This window comes from Sorex araneus, chromosome 4, assembly GCF_027595985.1.
Source record: "Sorex araneus isolate mSorAra2 chromosome 4, mSorAra2.pri, whole genome shotgun sequence".
Lineage (NCBI taxonomy): Eukaryota > Metazoa > Chordata > Mammalia > Eulipotyphla > Soricidae > Sorex > Sorex araneus.
This window is the reverse complement of record NC_073305.1, coordinates 124755981-124774325: the sequence shown is the minus strand read 5'-3', so window position 1 is coordinate 124774325 and position 18345 is coordinate 124755981. Positions and strand designations below refer to the sequence as shown.

Genomic DNA, 18345 nt, shown 5'->3' with positions numbered 1-18345 from the left:
TAGATACACCAGTAAGACTGATCACCAGGCTGTGAATAAGCTGAATTCTCTACTCACAGAGACTATATAAAAAGTGTAAACGTACAAAATCAACAAAATTGTAAGCGTACCTCTAGATATAAAGTTACAATAATGAGCATTATGTAACATTGGAACAAAATATAAAAATAGATCATTGGTACAGAATTAAGGAGCACGTGCATAAATAAGGCATATAATAAAGATTCTGAATAAAGGAAATAGATTCAAAATTGCCTGTATATAATTATGTGTAAATTTTGATAATCACAAAATCATCTTTAGCTAAGACTTTTGGCATGAAAATACACTTCCTGTAAACAAGTGAATCTTAAATACCAGATATGTACACACTCATTCACATTTTGTATGCTCATTGATATCTACATAATATGATTCCTAGTGAAAATAATGTAATATCATGACTAAAGAAGAAATTTCTTTGTCTTCACAATATTGTGCGAGTTATTGAGGAATAACAGTACTGAGAAGAAATGATAGCAATAATAATTAGCACATAGCAATAATAATATTGCTAATTGCTTTGCAGTAGTAAGGACATAATAGAAACATTATTAACTTGTCTGTAGTATAACCAGTCCTTAAAGCATTGTATCCAAATATATTATGACTATTAATAATTAGCCATGACTCATGGTATTATGATAGAGAGCTAGTCTAACAAATACTGTAAAAGTGTTTTAAATTAGACATATCCAATGTTATGTATTTTTAAATATAGAATCTCTGTGTCCTAATTAATATTCATATCAGTATCAGAGAACACATACATAAAGAAATTAAATTATTATTATTATTATTATTATTATTTTGCTTTTTGGGTCACCCCAGCAATGCACAGGGGTTTCTCCTGGCTCTGCACTCAGGAATTACTCCTGGCGGTGCTCAGGGGACCATATGGGAGGCTGAGAATCGAACTCGGGTCGGCCATGTGCAAGGCAAACGCCCCAGCCATTGTGCTATTGCTCCAGCCCGAAATTAAATTATTTTTACCTCAAAATTCTTGCCCATACTTTACATTTTTCATCAATATACTGAAGAAGTGAAACTTTGAAAATTTGTTTTTGAAGTAGTCTAGGCACAAAAATGAGTCCTAGAAAATTGTCAAAACTTTGTTCCAGAAATTTCTTTGGAAAGCCTTTAAATGTTCCTATTTGTTGTTTGTTGTCTGTTTTATGTTTTTGTAATAAACCTATTTCTTATCAAATAAAGAATTATGTGTTCTATCAGCAGGAGAGTTGAGTTTGCAAAAATAAAAACCAAACTTCTTAAAGTGATGTATAGACTCCCATATCTTAATATAGGAATAACAGAATATTTGATGTACTGAATTTTTGCTCTATAAAAACTTGGGCATGGAAACATTTGGTTCACAAAAACTCAACTTCACAAATACTACAACTTTCTAATAATTTAGAATTTTTGAATTTTGAATATTTTATAAAAATATTATGAATATAGAGGCAATAAAATATGTTGTATGCCATGCAAAGAAAACCACACCAATTTTCTATTATTTCCTGATCCTGATATGGTAACAGGAGAAAATAAGGCAAATCTCATTTGACATTTTTTTAAAAAATACATGGGTGAGATTATTTGTAAGAACATAATCTAGTATTTTGATCACTGTTTTGCAGTAATCTCTTAAGTAAAATTCCTTTAAAACAAAGCATTCTAATCTTCCAACAACCAACATTTACCCCTAGCCTCATCTCAAAGCAAAAGAAAAACCATCTCACACTTTTCTCCTGAGAGAAACTACAAAGGGTTAAACAAAATCCACCCTGACAATACTAGAAACAGTTCTTTCTCGGTGTGTGTTGGTTCACTGCTCCACAGGGCATAGCAGATGTTGTGTCTGGTAGTAAGAAGGGCCCAGGAGGTGTGGGCTGTCAATCACGTGTGTGTGTGTGTGTGTGTATGTGTGTGTGTGTGTGTGTGTGTCCTAACTACAGACTATGCTGTGGATCTGAAGCCCAACTAAAACAATCTGCCTCAGCTGGGGTGTGTGAGGTATCAATAACCCTTAGCAGAGGTGTCAAGAGCCTTGCTGGAACTGAACTACCCTGCTGACCAGATGCTTAGCAAGTTAACAAGATAGCACTGAGCACTCACCACTTTTCCAACACAACAATTAACACAACTGGAAAATCACTGCGCTGATATTCTGAAAAAGAATCTCATCACTGTCTATCATGAATAGAGCCAGATAAATATGGCACCACTCTGGAAGGAGGGATATTTTGAAATTTTAAGTTGCACAGGTGCTCTGTATAACTAACTGGGAGATATTAAAAAATAAATCTGTTATCCGAAGCTCCAGAACATTCATCTGAATACTCTTTGAGTATACTAAAATTATTTTCAATTCTACCCTTACACTCTTTTTTTTTCCTGCTTTACACTTACTGATAATTTTATCTTTAAGAATAACTGAGTTTTATACATTTTCTCAGAAGTGATGAAAACTAAAATTGGATTAATAATAAAAACTAAGTAGGCACTTTTACATTAATCATCATCTTCATGTAGATTATAAAAGCATATTGAAAAGTTTTCCACTAAACAAGATTTACATTTATATAAACCTTGAAAAATCACTAAACAATCAAATATAACAACATGGTATATCTTCTATCTTGAATACAGTTTGTGTTTGCTTTTACAAGTTTTATTACTTTAAATGTCTTCCCTATCCTTTCATTCATAATTCCATTACATAGCAACTGTCCAATATGTTTAGAAAAATTAATTACATACTATTTCTAGAAAAATACATGTTATGCAGGAAAACATGAATATTAGCTTTAAACAATTTAATGTTGTTTGTCTTTGCTTTGAAATTCAATAATGCCATCAGCCTGTAAGACCTCTTAGAGCCCAGCATTTCACACAGTGAAAGCTGTTTTCTGTTACAAAAGCACAGCAGCTGTGGCTCCCGCAGATACCCTTAAAGACAGATATAATAAAACACTGGGAGGGAGTAGGTCGACACAGGAGCATGAAATGGACGAGATGAAGCCCCTTTGTCACAGTCAAACAGGCTATAAAGTTACTATAGTAACATACAGTATTAAACTCCAGGTGGATTGACTTAATCTTCCTCAAACAAAAAATAAAGGTTAACAAAAACCAAACCAATAATGATTATAATCACTCTCCTCAAATATTTTTTAATAAGTTGTTATTTTCAGTTTCATCTGTATAGATAAGGAAAAGGTACACCAATCCATGGTCTGATTTGAAGAGACAATCCCAGAAGTTCGGAGTGGGAGGTGAAGGGGAAATGGTTTAAAATAGTTCAAACAAATCTAACTATTTGAATAGAAAAAAAAAATCAAAGTGACAATGAAAGAACAGTTAAAGTCTGTGAATTCACAAACCCAGTTTTTTTTCTTTTTTAGTAAATTCACCTTCTTTTTGTTAAATGTTGAGATTTTAATTTTTTAAGTTGATACTATTCAGGAGCCTTTTCTTAACTTTGGTGGAGGAGTTACAAACTTTATCAGTGTTGATCTGTGTACTCAGAAAAAAATATTGACAGGATATAAGATGCAGTTACTATGAAATAAGAGCCATGGAACTAATCTATGAAACTAGTTTCACAGATGTTAAGAAACTCAAGGAAGTGACAAAAATCATAAAGTGAACACAGATATTTTAATTTCATAGAGAAACTGAAGCAAAATATTTAGCAGGTAAAATAATTTCTCACTTAGTTTATTTTTTCTTGCAAGTAAGAGCTACCAGTGTTTTTTAGTGCTACCACCTGGAGAGTGTGTCACTATTTTGCTATGATCACCAACAATTTCATTTATAAACTATAACTGCACCCAAAAGACTCAAAAAGTTTTTATTCTACTGTAACTATCACCTACCTAGCTCTCTCTCTCTCTCTCTCTCTCTCTCTCTCTCTCTCTCTCTCTCTTTCTCACACACACAGACACGCACAGAATATTTGTTTTGTTTTAGAAAACAGACATTCTGTAGCTCTATTTTCAAATGTTAATTCTAGTTTTTAATGCACATGAAAATTTATAGTGATAAATAAAGCTTAACATGCAGATGTTTGCAGTTTGAATTAATCCAATAGTCACTTGAATTACTTGATTTGAATTCTGCTTTAATGATCTGAAAGAGTTATGAGACTTTGAGGCTGTCTCTGAATCTTAATGTATGCTATGGAGTTAGGTACCAGGGCAAACTGGACTCAACTCGAATATTTTTAGCAGGATTTAGCTAACAGTGTGAGACATACCATTAATAGATTTAGTTTGGGTAAACAACCTTTGTCTAGACAGCCCAAATGTCACAGATATTGGAGCTCATTTTAAGTGGTAACTTCTAAGCAAATAATTGCAATGTTGCATTTTGTTCTTTGTATTGATATTTTATGAATTATGTATCAAGAGTTATATGTGCAACACATGTGGAGGTTTCAGTTGTAGGCCCTTTTTCTGGTTGCAGGTCATTTGACTACATGAAAAAATCCATGTTCATAGCACTTTAACATATATAATGAGATTTGCTAAGACTCCAAATAATATGAAGAAATATAACAAAAATGTAGAAAAGAAGATTCAATGGGTAAATGACACTAGTAAAAGTGCCAAATTATGATTATGGGATTAAGAAATAATTTTACTATATAATGAGGGAGGTGTATTATTTTGTAGTAAAGGTACCTGTTCAATAAATGCTTTTAATATATTCATGCACATAAGAAGTATAAAATATTTAGAACTAGAATATGTTATCATAGTTATAGCTGAATAAAATTAAATTCTTTTGAATTTGTAGCTAATTTATAATATATTTTATTATTAATTGAAAATAATATGGCATTTAATAGGTATACAATAGATACACCCCTAAATTGTTTATCTTATTATATTTGGAAGAATGATAAGAACAGAGAGAGAAAATTGTTTTTGCTATGTGGAAACATTCAAAGTAACATCAGATTCTTATGTTAAGGCTACAAATGCAACTTATGTTTTCCTAGTGGTCTAACATTTTGTACATTGTACAAGACTATCCATAAGGATAACTCAATGCACCCTTAAGCCTGATTCATGTTATAAAACGTGCTTCCTATTTACTTTGAGGTTTTCATAGCTTGATTTTTTTGAAAAAATCATATATAAGTAATATTATTTATAAAAATAAATTTATAATTTATATAATTTATAGACTAATTTAATACATGTAGTAAATTTTGACAACTTCATTATGTGATACAGAAGTTCAAAACGTAAGAATATAATCAACAAAGGATCACTTTTCAAGCACATAACGTTTTTCTAAAAGAGAAATGTTCTTAAAACTTTTAGTACTGAATAAAATTTTTGCTTAGACAAAAAACAATTACTTATGCATGCAGATTTCTATTATTCATTACTTTAATTTTGTTAAGTACAATGTGTCATGTAAGGTGGCAATTTATTAAACAGGTTGGTAACAGTAGAACCTTCTCCTATGCCAAATAAAACAAAATAAAAGGGATATGAGATCCAGAGCAAGTAAGGTTGGACTTAACATTGTTTCAAATGAGAATGAGTTTCTGATACAATATTTTATGTTGTATATTCTTTTATTTCTTTTTCTTTTCCTCCTTCTGTGTCTGTAGTTCACATTTTACTTAGAAAGCCTGGAGTTCAAACCAGTAATTAAAAAATCCTAAGTCTCTAGTAAATGACAAATATGCTAGATTTGTTTCATTGTATAAGTTGTCAGAAAAACAAATAAATTTATAATAGATAAATTAATATAATTCATAAAATTCACTGTTGGTTAATAGTTCAGAGAAATAATTTTTGCCTTCTTCAATCAAAGAAGTAAATTAGGGAGGGAGAAACAGCTCCAAGTTGTGTTTTTACTGTTACCAGCTGGAAAGTGTGTCAGACTCCTAAAATTGCTGTAATTTTCACCTCAGGCATTCCAAAGGGCTCAGTAAACCATCTAGGATGATTTCTACAACCATATGTAAACTTCAGCACCCTCCTCAGAAGCTCTGCAGGATACCCAAACTCTTCCAGACTCCACTAGCATATTCAACCACTTGACTCTGACCTCACTGAGGTTTTCACCAGAATAATAGAGTCATGATCATCTAATGCACCATAGGATAGGAAAGAGCCCAAAACAAATGACAACAGCAATGAAGGCAACTTGGTACAAACAAGTGTTTTAATTACCCTGAAGATTGCACTCCAAGTTTCCTCACTTTGAAAGAAGTCAACTGAAAAATCTAGCCAGCTTTTCAGCTAAGCTAATCTTTACATCAGCACACGCTCTGTGTAATAGGCATTTTGTGACCACACATAAGAAATGTTTCCGCACTAATAATATGAACGATGCTAATAAGAATTACCTAGCTTTCCTTGTTTCTGCTTCTTTGTTTTGATTTATTGTTTTGTTTTCTTTTTTCGGACCACACCAGCAGTGCTATAGGGTTTTCCTGGCTCTACATTCAAAAATGACTCTTGGCTGTGGTTGGGGAAACATACTGGACACCAGGGATGAACCTGGGTCAGTGGTGTGCAAGAAAAATGCTGTTATTGCAATGGCCCCTGATTTTGCTTCTCTGGAACCATAATTTTAGTTCATCTTAAGGTTCTGCTAGTTCTTCATCCAAAAGAAGGCTCAGAAAGCTCAGAGAAGTAGAAGTTGTAACTATATGTCATGTTAGTTTTCTTTAATAACCTCTAAAATAGAAGTGGGATTTGTAATGATTTCCACATAAACGTAGCCCAGATTCAGTAAAATAGCAAGTTACTTCCTAGATATCTTTCAAAGCTGAATTAAGTTTTAAAATAATGAATGGGAAAGCCCTAATGCCCAATGCCTTTTCACGAAATCTTATTAATTTGTTAATGGCTTTCATCAGCAGTTAAATCCAGCTTTTAATATTATCACCAAATGGGAAGATTTTAAACCAGGTATTAGGCATTTTAACTAACACCCTATTCCAAGGAGGACTGCTAATTTTTATTTATCTTTAAGTAATAGAGTTGCTGCTTCTGATTTTGCTTTTCCAGTTGTGATTAATAAGTCTCAATAATACAGAGGTTCTCAAAATTAAATGAAGCACTGTTTTGTACAATAATTTATGAATGAAACTTGAAACTCCAATTGCTTAGATAAGTCTGAACTATACAAGATTAGTTATATTTAATATTGTACATGGTTTATAGTATATTAGTAGTTTATTATGATAGAGTCCCACAGGGACTGGCCTGTGTCACTGTTTTGTTTCTTAATCTTCAGTGTTTGAAGTCATTTTATGATCATTATAGCTATTTGGTACTCATTGCACACAATATTGTGAGATTTCTAAATTTGACATAATTTTCTGCAGATGCCTAAGTATATGGAATGGAACAGAGTTACTAATAAATTATTTCAAAATAAATTTAAATTCATTGTCCAAACTGGTTGAAATGCTTGGTCTTACTCAAGGAGATGAGAATGTAGAGTAAGGATGTATAAAATTTTCAAGTTTCTTTTAATTAGTATATATATATTTATATATATATATATGAATGAGATGCAATCTTCAGAGAGATTGCATTCATATATATATATACATGAATACATATATATATGTATATATACATATATATATATGAATGCAATCTCTCTGAAGTAAGTCACAGTTAAGAAATGCCAAAAACATTCAAACGCAAACATTTAAAAATAGTTCACAAAAGCAAAATGTTTGCAAGGGAATCTGAAAAGCTGACTCATTGAAAGGTGTGAAATAATTTGAAGGGGGATGAGTACCTTAAAGTACATTACCAGGTAGAAGAAAAACAGCTGTTTTCTCAAATGTCTATATCTTTTCCAAGGGTCTTCACATATCTGAAGATTATAACATCACAAATTTGGGATTAACTGTGTAATGCTAGGTTGCTATCAACTTTGCAGAAAAGACCAGTGTCTTCAATAGTTTGAAGAACTAGTGGCAGACATGTTTGATTAAACTTGTTCCATAACAACAAACAATTGCTTGTATGTCTTACTTTAAAAAGTATATATATTGAATCACTGTGAGATAGTTACAAGCATTCATGTTTGGATTACAATCATACAATGATCAAACAGCCATCCCTCCACCAGTGCACATTCCCCACCACCAATATCCCCGGTATACCTTGCTTTCCCACCCTCCCCCTGCCTCCATGGCAGACAATATTTCCCATACTCTCTCTCTACTTTGGGGCATTATGGCTTGAAACACAGACACTGAGAGGTCATCATGTTTGGTCCATTACCTATTTTCTGCACATATCTCCCAACCCGACTGATTCCTCCAGCCATCATTTCCTTAGTGATCCCTTCTCTATTCTATCTGCCTTCTTCACTCTGCTCATGAAGCAGGCTTCCAGTCCTGAGGCAATCATCTTGGCCTTTGTATCTATTGTTCTTGGGTGTCAGCCTCATGTGATGTTATTCTATACTCCACAAATGAGTGCAGTCCTTCTATGTCTGTCCCTCTCTTTCTGACAGAGACTAGCACACATTCAAAAGAACAAAAGCAACCAGTGCTGGCGTGGATATGGGGAAAAAGGGAGGCTCTTTCACTATTGGTGGAAATGCCTACTGGTCCAGTGTTTCTGGAAAACAATATGGACAGTCCTTCAAAAACTAGAAACAGAGCTTCCATATGATCTCGAAATACCATTTCTGGGAATATATCCCGAGGATGCAAAAAAATCACAGTAGAAATGACATCTGTACCTATATGTTCATTGCAGCACTGTTCACAATAGCCAAAATCTGGAAATAACCCTAGTGCCCTAGAACAGATGACTGGTTAAAGAAACCAGTTTTAGAAAGTCTATTTCTAAAACAGTCATGAACAGTTAAATTAGTTTGCATTGGTCAGGTGGTTCTGGGCCAACTGTGGATGCTTGAGATTTGCTCCTTGGCAATCATCTTACTCTCCTCTCCGTACATTGAAAACATTGAGCCTAGTCTGTCTGTCCTAGCTTATTTTATTACTCTACCATATATTTTATTCTAATACAATAAAAATTAATAACTATGATATCTATACATCAATGTGCCATTTGTTTCTCTATATATTTTTGTTAATCAGTTTAATCATTTTGTTGGACTGGAGCGATAGCACAGTGGGTAAGGTGTTTGCCTTGAGCGTGGCCAACCGGGGTTCGATTCCTCCATCCCTCTCGGAGAGCCCAGAAATCTACTGAGAATATCCCACCTGCACAGCAGATGGCAAGCTACCTGTGGCAAATTCAATATGCCTAAAACAGTAACAACAATTCTCACAGTGGAGATGTTACTGGTGCCCGCTCGAGCAAAATCAGTGTATTTTTGTTATAATGAAACTACAACTTGTTTTTCTTAATACTTGTTCAACAAATGGCTGTTCAATAACACAATTTTTCATCTTCACTTTCTTCTACAGAGGACGCTTCTGTGGAGACTTCTGCATGTTTTTGATGTTGACTATTTTATGTTAAGAGTAATTAAAAGAAATTTATCAGTCATACTTGGTTAAGAACATCCCTCCACAAAAAGTACTTCCACCCTTCTAAATAATTCCTAAATAATAGGAAGCCCAACAAATCTAGTACAAGAAGTTTTCCACTGAAGTTCTACAGGAAGAATGAACAAGCAGAAGTGGAAAAACCATATATCACAAAATAGAATAACAAATGAGATTTCAAGACATCCTAGGATTTTGTCTACATAGGAACACTTAAAAATATAACTTCAATGGGATATTTTGCATAAAATACAATTAAAGTTACCTTTTTTGAATTGTTGCCATTTTATATGTGAAAATTCTTCATTAAACAAAAGAGTGAGTTATGTTGGCATGTATAGAAACAGAGCCTGGAGATGTCTGAGTTTGTTTAAAAATGAATTATTATCATCTAGTACATTTATCATAAATTTTGCCTCTGAGTTTTCATGTGCCAAATTTTAATCCATATTTTCACAAAGTGGTTAAACGACAAGTAATACCACTAAAGGAAATTCTATCACAATGCATACTACAGGAAAATTTCATGCATGCATGCAAAGAATTAGTGGTTAGTCTTTTCAAATTGGCCAGAAAACTTGGGTCAGAATTTACACTATGACATCAAGAATAATATGAAAATTCATGAAGGCTCTTTTTTGGGGGGTGAGGTATACTTTTGGAATTTTGCTGAGAGAATATGTATGTAGATATTTCTGTAAATTCAAAGAGTGTCCCTGAATGCCAAATAATTCTTCACTGTTTTGTCAAGATACATATATAGAGTAGCAAAGAGATAATATGACTAGTAAGATGCTTGTCTTGCATGCCTGTGATCTGGGTTCAATCTCTGACACTACATATAGTCTCCCAAGCACTGACAGGAATAAATTCTGATCATACCAGGTGTGGATTATAAAAAAGAAGAAGAACAAAAAGAACAAAGAAGAACAAAAAATAAACACATTCAGGTGTTTCTAAATGAATTATGTAAAGAAACTCAAGCTATAATTTGGATAGGTTTTTGCCTTTTTAAATTTTTTATTGAATCATCATGAGCTACACAGTTACAAAGTTGTTCCTGATTGGCATTCAGTCATACAATGTTCCAACACCCATCACTTTACCAGTGTACATTCCTTATCTTCAATGTCCCTAGTTTCCTTCCTGCACCACCCCTAGCCTGACAATGTGGCAAGCAACTTTTCTTCTGTTCTCTGATTCTGTATCTTCTCCCCATTTCTGTGTCTTCTTCATTACTTCTTTTACAGTCTTAGTTTATATAGCAATCACATAGGGTGGTGACAAAAAGGTGGATTGAACATTAACAAATCAACAAAGAGGGTTAAGACTACTCCTCCAGGAGATTAACACAATCTCATCTAAAATATTACTCCAGATTACTAGGAGATCCGCTTAAGGCTGGGATCCCATCAAGGGTGTGTTTCTTTCTTCTTTCCTCAGCTAGTAGTCTACTGAATTAGTTGAAGTAAATCTACTTCTAATATTTCTAAGAATGCCATTCTGTATGAGCGCAGTAAGAGATATATCAAACTTAAAGTTTGGTTCTTCCTGAGGACATTTCACCATATATTCTATACCACAGTCCTCAGGTCAAATTAGTCTTCCTAACCCCATCAGGGTCCTAGTCTCGTCGTTACTTTTGGATCATGCCAGCATTTGTCTATAACCATGCTGTCAACTGATAGTTGAGTATTGTGGCGCTTTGGCCTGACCCATTTCAATGTCAGGATAGTTCACAGCTTGCCCTGAGTCCATACTGTCCCTCATCGGGACCCTGCTCTTGGGGTGTTAGGAACTAAGGGCAACTGAGTGTGGAAAGCAGATGCCTGGGAGTAAGTATTATTGGAGTCAATCAGCTCCCAAGTTATAAAGCATAATATAACTATCTTCCTGTGTCTGTACAGAAAGGACATTGCTTTAAGGTAAACTAAGTTCCCTGCGGCAAGGCTGAAAAGATAAACCCAATGTTATCCTATATATCAGTACTTGTTGTTCTTTTTCTTTTTGGTGTGCTAGTTTCTCCGGTATAAGAGGTATAAGATTATATCTCATTGTTAACTGATTTGCATATCCACAATGATTATTGATGCAGAGTATTTTAGTATAGTTTAAATAAAATAATTTTTTATATATTTAGCACTGTAGCACTGTCATCCCATTTTTCATCTAATTGCTCACGTGGGCACCAGTAATATCTCCATTGTGAGACTTGTTACTATTTTTGGCATATCAAATACGTCTAGGAGTAGTTTGCCAGGCTCTGCCATGGGGACAGGATACTCTTGGTAGCTTGCCAGGCTCTCCGAGAGGGATGGAGGAATCGGATCCCAGGTCAGCCGCATGCAAGGCAAATGCCCTACCTGCTGTGCTATCACTCCAGTCCAACATCAGTATACTATTAAATTAAGCACCCCCACTAAAATCTCTGATGTGAAATCATTTATTTGTGCAGTCTGAGAAGAACCTGAGAAGTAAGAGATTTTTCTTTTCCTTGCTTCCCCATGACCACTGTACGATTTATCATGGGGTGTCTTCAAATTGTCTTCAAATTGTTTCTAATGCTTAACTTTTATATACTTGATTATCACAGTTTGGAATTGATAAGGCTTAATATCTCAACAGATCTTAAGATATAACATATATGTATAATATTAGGCAGCATGGCATTTATTTCATAGTGATTAAGATGTGTTTATCATTTAAGAACGTATTCAATATCTTGGGCAATCTTAAACACCCTTGCATTTTCACTAAAAACTTACCCAAGTGAATCTGCCTTTGATAGTTGTCATTTTCCACACATGTGGGGAGGCATGACTGCACACAACTTGATAGCATTATAGGGACTTGATATATGGTAATACAGGAAAAAGACAAAAAGTGAGTGACTCTAAAGATAGGGCAGGTCATGTGTTATCATGTACATCTTCATCAATATCCAATGTTGACATAGCAATGAAAAACATAATCATACAATACAGTATTTGATAGATACTGGTGTGTTTCCTGACTTTTTGTCTCTGTAGCATCTCTAGCATTTATGGGTCCTTCAACTATTTGTGAATATGATTGGGATATGTGCCTTCATGGGATGTCAAATTTCCTCCATAAGCAAAATTGATATCTGCTTATACTGCATTATGTCCACCTGAGTCTTCACTAGAAACTTTCAGAGTGAATGTTGCCTACCTAATTTTGCATGTGTTCACAGATCAAACTATTAACCACTACTATACTAAATACAGACCTCGCAGGATTTTAATAAAAACCTTTTTTGATTTTTTTCTTTCCTTTAGTTATTATTGTCAGTATCCTGCTCTGCCAGTTGCTCAGCAACCTCTGGGCACACTCCATCAACCTCAAGAAGATCAACCTGAGGCTGCAGATGCCCCAGGTATTACCTAGAGACACAGGCAGGTACATGCTTGTTAGTGTGCCGATCGTTACACTATGCCAGTTGACCAAATGCAGCAGCTATGGGTACCTGGGTCAAGAATTCAGCATGAGGAATGACTTGGCACCAGAATGACTTGGTGCCAGAACTGCTCAGGAGGAAGAGAGCAGCATGGAACACCTTCAAGAGTGTCGAAGAAGTGGTTAAGAGGATGAAGAACCTCTGGCTCTGGGCACATCTTCAACTCCACCATTTTCCTCCACTAACATATGCCTCAGAGACCTGGTCCCTGTGAAAACAAGATGAGAACACTATTTGGGTATCCCAAAGAGGAATTGAAAGAGCTATGCTAGGAGTATCAAGTTTCACTCAAGTGAGAGAAGGAATCCCGAGTTCTGATCTTCATCAACAGTCAAGAATCAGGGATGCTATCTTGTTTGCCAAGGCATCGAAAATCAGATGGGCCTGACATGTAATGCAATTCAGAGATGACTGCTGGACTAGAGCTGTTACCGACAGGATTCCACTGGACATTAATAGGCCGAGTGACTGCTCACCAACGAGATGGTCAGACTTCTTCGTCAAAATCCTGAATGGACGATTTGAAGCTCTTCCTGTTCCGGGAGCCAGCAGATATCAATGGGCTACACTTGTACGCGACAAGGAGAAATGGAGACGTTACTGGCGCCTGCTTGAGCAAATCGAAGATCAACAGGATGACAAGTGATATAAGTGATAAAGTACTGTAGGTAAATGAATGATTTTTGAGTGATTTTTGAATATTTTAATATCCTATAATGGCAGTACTCTTCATAATTTTTGATTAAAAAGTAGAAATCAAAATTGTAGTTAGTATTAAAATTTCTATTGATTGATTGATTGATTGATTGGTTTCAGGGCCACACATGACTGTGCCCAGGGCTTACTCCTGACTTTGTGCTCAGGAATCACATCAGTGAATGGTGGTTACCTTATAAGGTGCCGAGATTAAATCTACATTGGCTGAGATTAAATTTACAAGGCAAGCATCTGATCTTGTACTAGCCCAGTTTTTAAATTATTTTAAAAAGTCTTTACTTCTTTCCTCTATTAATACAAAATTAAGTTTTTCAAAACACCCACCCTTGTTTTGAAATTAAGTATAATGAAATCATAGAAATGTAAAAATAATCCAGAAGTACAAGTAGAATGTGGTGGATTTATGTTTTTATATGGCTTAAGTTCTAGATTTTTTTCTTGTCTTAACTTACATTATGATTTAATAACTTTCCTCCCTCCTTCTTTCCTTCTTTCTTTTCTTTCCTTTCTTTCTTTCTTTCTTTCTTTCTTTCTTTCTTATCTCTTTCTTTCTTTCTTCTTCTTTCTCTCTTTCTCTCTTTCTCTCTTTCTTTCTTTCTTTCTTTCTTTCTTTCTTTCTTTTCTTTCTTTCTTTCCTTTCTTTCTTCTTTCTTCTTCTTTCTTTCTTTCTTTCTTCCTTCCTTTTCTTTCTTTCTCTCTTTCTCTCTTTCTTTCTTTCTTTCTTTCTTTTCTTTCCTTTCTTTCTTTCTTTCTTTTCTTTCTTTCTTTTCTTCTTTCTTCTCTTCTTCCTTCCTTCCTTCCTTCCTTCTTCTTCCTTCCTTCCATCCTTTCTTTCTTTCTTTCTTTCTTTCTTTCTTTCTTTCTTTCTTTCTTTCTTTCTTCCTTCCTTCCTTCCTTCCTTCCTTCCTTCCTTCCTTTCTTCTTTCTTTCTTTCTTTCTTTCTTTTCTTTCTTTCTTTCTTTCTTTCTTTCTTCCTTCCTTCCTTTTATTTCTTTCTCTCTTTCTCTCTCTTTCTTTCTTTCTTTCTCTCTTTCTCTCTCTTTCTTTCTTTCTTTCTTTCTTTCTTCCTTCCTTCCTTCCTTCCTTCCTTCCTTCCTTTCTTTCTTTCTTTCTTTCTTTCTTTCTTTCTTTCTTTCTTTCTTCCTTCCTTCCTTCCTTCCTTTTTCTTTCTTTCTTTTCTCTCTCTTTCTTTCTTTCCTTTTCTTCTTTCTTTCTTTCTTCTTTCTTTCTTTTCTTTCTTTCTTTCTTTCTTTCTTTCTTTCTTTCTTTCTTTCTTCTTCTTTCATTTTTTCTTCCTTCCTTCCTTCCTTCCTTCCTTCCTTCCTTTTTCTTTCTTTCTTTTTCTCTCTCTTTCTTTCTTTCTTTCTTTCTTTCTTTCTTTCTTTCTTTCTTTCTTTCTTCTTTCTTTCATTTTTTCTTCCTTCCTTCCTTCCTTCCTTCCTTTTTCTTTCTTTCTTTTCTCTCTCTCTTCTTTCTTCTTTCTTTCTTTCTTTCTTTCTTTCTTTCTTTCTTTCTTTCTTTCTTTCTTCTCTTCCTTCCTTCCTTCCTTCCTTCCTTCCTTCCTTTCTTTCTTTCTTTTCTTTCTTTCTTTCTTTCTTTCTTTCTTTCTTTCTTTCTTTCTTTCTTTCTCTCTCTCTCTCTTTCTTTCTTTCTACAATAGTCAGGCTTCACAAATAACAAAGTATGTGTCAGCATCAGCAATAGGAAAATTTAAAGTTCTTTTTAACACTAAAGTAACATCAGAGGTATTATTCAATTATGACTACTTGTTATCCAGTATGTACAACACAGACTTTATTAAAATATCTTTAATATGATCTTCAGGTGACCTTTAAAGTAATCTATATCAGGTTTATTGTTAGTAGTCTAAGAAGACTTTAATTACTCACTTTTAAAATTAAAGTGATCTCAGGATGTTTCTAAAAAAATCTTTTTTTGGGGAGGAGAAATTTTGGGCTATACCTACTAGTGCTGTTTAGGGGCTAATTTCTGCACTGATACTATTGTTGTGGAACATAACAAAAGTGAGATTCTATTTCACTCAATTTCTTCAATGAAAAAAAATTAATTCTATCAGGAACTGTCTGTCTTTAGCTATGTGTGACCCAGTGACATACATAAATTCAGTTCTATGAGATTCTGAATTTTGAGAATCTTCCTTTTCAAGGATTCTGGAATTGTTTAATTTTTCAAATATAAAAAAGTTATTGACACCTTGTTCAAAAACAATATCCACAATACAAAGCTATGATATGTTTTAAAGGAATTTGAGTGAAAGCACAAGAAAAAAAAATAATCAAGTCAGGCTGACAGCCTGACAAATGTATTCAATGACTTTTTAATATCTTTGAATGTGTCAAAAAATCTGAAATTGCAGTTTTAAAATTTTTTAATTTTTATTTTTTTTATTAATATGTCACCATGAGAGTGCAGTTACAGACTTTCATGCCTGTGATACAGTCATATAATACTTGAGTACCCATCCCTCAACTGGTGCCCATTCTCCTCCATCGATGGCCCCAGGCTTCCTCCCTCCCCCGCCGTGCTATCTGGACCCCCCACCCCCTCTGGCCTTGTGACAGGAAGTTCCTTAGTGTTCTCTCTCTCCTTTTGGGTGTTATGGTTTGAATGGAGATACTGGGTGGCTATCCTGTTCAATCTATAGTCTGCTTTCAACCCGCCTCTCCTATCCTGAGTGGATCCTCCACTGCACTTTTGTTGGTGTTCCCTTCTCTGTCTGAGCTGCCCTCTCCCCCAGCATGGGAGGTCAGCTTCAAGCTGTGGAGCAGGCCTCCTGATATTTATTGCTACTTTTCTATTTTATATTCCGCAAATGAGTGCGATTTTTCTGTGTCTGTCTCTTTCTTTCTGACTCATTTCACTTAGCATGATACTTTCCATGTTGATCCACTTATATGCAAAGTTCATAACTTCATTCTTTCTGACAGCTGTATAGTATTCCATTGTGTAAATGTACTAAAGTTTCTTTAACCAGTCATCTGTTCTCAGGCATACGGATTTTTTCTAGATTCAGCTATTGTAAACAGTGCTGTGATGAACATACAGGTGCAGATGTCATTTTGACTATACTTTTTTGCCTCTCTGGGATATATTCCTAAAAGTGGTATTGCTGGGTCAAATGGGAGCTCGATTTCAAATTTTTTGAGAAGCGACCATATTGTTTTCCAAAAGAGCTGAACCAGTTGGCATTCTCACCAGCAGTGTAGGAGGGTTCCTTTCTCCCCACATCCATGCCAACAGTGGTTGCTTTGTTCTTTTGGTTGTGAGCCAGTGTCTGTGGTGTGAGGTGGTATATCATAGTTGTTTTGATCTGCATCTCCCTGATGATTAATGATGAAGAGCATTTTTTCATGTGCCTTTTAGCCATTTGTATTTCTTCCTTGAGAAAGTTTCTGTTCATTTCTTCACCCCATTTTTTTTTTATCGTGTTTGATGTTTTCTTTCTGTAGAGGTCAACCAGTGTCTTGTATACCCTTGATATCAACCCCTTATCAGATGGGTATTGGGTGAATATCCTTTCCCATTCTGTAGATTGCCTTTGTATTCTGGTCACTGTATCTTTTGAAGTGTAGAAGCTTCTTAGTTTAATGTAGTCACATTTGTTTATTTCTGTTTCTACTTGATTGCTTAGTTCCGTATCATCTTTGAAGATACCTTTGGCTTCAATATAGTGGAGGGTATTTCCAACCTTGTCTTCAATGTACCTTACGGATTGTGGTCTGATGTTGAGGTCTTTAATCCATTTTGATCTGACTTTTTTGCATGGTGTTAGGTCGAGGTCTAAGCCCATTTTTTTTGCATGTGGCTGTCCAGTTATGCCAGCACCATTTGTTGAAGAGGCTTTCCTTGCTCCACTTCACATTTCTTGCTCCCTTACCAAAGATCAGATGATCATATATTTGGGGTTGCATGTAGGGATATTCCACCCTGTTCCATTGATCAGCAGTTCTGCCTTTGTTCCATTACCATGCTGTTTTAATTGTTACCGCTTTGTAGTAAAGTTTGAAGTTGGGGAGGGTGATGCCTCCCATCATCTTTTCCCCAAGAATTGTTTTAGCTATTCATGGGCGTTTATTGTTCCATAGAAATTTCAGGAGTGTTTGATCAATTTGTTTGAAGAATTTTATGGGTATCCTTATAGGGATCACATTTGGCAGCACATATACTAAAATTGGAACGATACAGAGAAGATTAGCATGGCCCCTGCAGTTTTAAATTTTTGAAATTTGAAGATACTCTCACATTTCATAAATAACAAATTTAAACTGCCTGGTCAATATTTGAGTTTCCCAAGATATAGATCAAAAGACTGCAACATATCCTTTTCATGGAGAAGCCCCAAGTTAAAGGCCTAGGCATGGTTCCTAGGCACCACTAGGAGAGACCCCCAAGTATTATGTCTAGAGTAGATTATAGGTCATTGTTGGATATGATGCTTAAACCACTATGACTACTGTTATGTATTTTTTGCATTTTTGTTTCATGTGTAGCAATAATATGTAAATATATGATGTGTACATACCATATGAAATATTCAAATTTTAATGATATTAACATTTTTAGAGTCATC

The 18345-nt window shown here is 34.7% G+C and overlaps 1 non-coding gene across 1 annotated transcript; it reads left to right on the top strand.

Moving 5' to 3' along the window:
* The first annotated feature begins 17915 nt into the window (after nucleotides 1–17915).
* LOC129404582 (U6 spliceosomal RNA) lies at nucleotides 17916–18021 on the top strand. The gene has a single exon (XR_008629973.1). It is a non-coding gene; the product is annotated as a U6 spliceosomal RNA (small nuclear RNA).
* The last annotated feature ends 324 nt before the right edge of the window (nucleotides 18022–18345 follow it).